Below are 653 nucleotides of genomic sequence, written 5' to 3'. Positions count from 1 at the left end.
CAACAAATAATCGAGGGAAGTGTATCGGCAAAAGAAAGAATGTGCAACTTCTGGTTGCGTTCGTTACCGCTTCAGATGTCGATCTGCACCGGCACTCGCATGCTGCCAGCCGCGGACGATGCGTGTTACGGCCGGACCGGTGGAAGTCGCCCATTGGTCTGCGTCGGTGCTTGCACACTACTTGACACCATCAACGATATGTGCTGCAGTGGCGCCGTCATGGTTGCCGATTGGTCGGCGGCGTCGACGATGAACATGATGCGGTCAATCCAAGCAGTTAACGTCAGCAGCTAAGTGTACCTTAGCAACTCCCACCCGTGGCTCCATGGCACCAATTAAATCATCATCTCCATATGGGCTGGATCTGAGAGGCCTTGGATGTGATGCCATGTATTTTGGACTATGGAAGCAAGCCAACCATGGTTGAGATGGGAAACGGAGGAGCCGGATGACGCGAGATATGAAGCGGCGATTGGTAACGGGAAAAATAGAAAACGGAGGAGCCTAGATGATATTGAGTGGGGATTGGAAAAGACGAGGAAGGGGAAAGGCCGGAGGGAAGACCTGTCATTGATAGTCCACCACCAACTGCTTTGACCACCGGCGTGGGGATTTGGTAAAGATGGGTCTTTTTTTAACAGTCAGAGAGATGG

This window comes from Triticum aestivum, chromosome 6B (assembly GCF_018294505.1).
Source record: "Triticum aestivum cultivar Chinese Spring chromosome 6B, IWGSC CS RefSeq v2.1, whole genome shotgun sequence".
NCBI classification, from domain to species: domain Eukaryota; kingdom Viridiplantae; phylum Streptophyta; class Magnoliopsida; order Poales; family Poaceae; genus Triticum; species Triticum aestivum.
The sequence above is the reverse complement of the archived record's forward strand: the minus strand, read 5'-3'. Positions refer to the sequence as shown.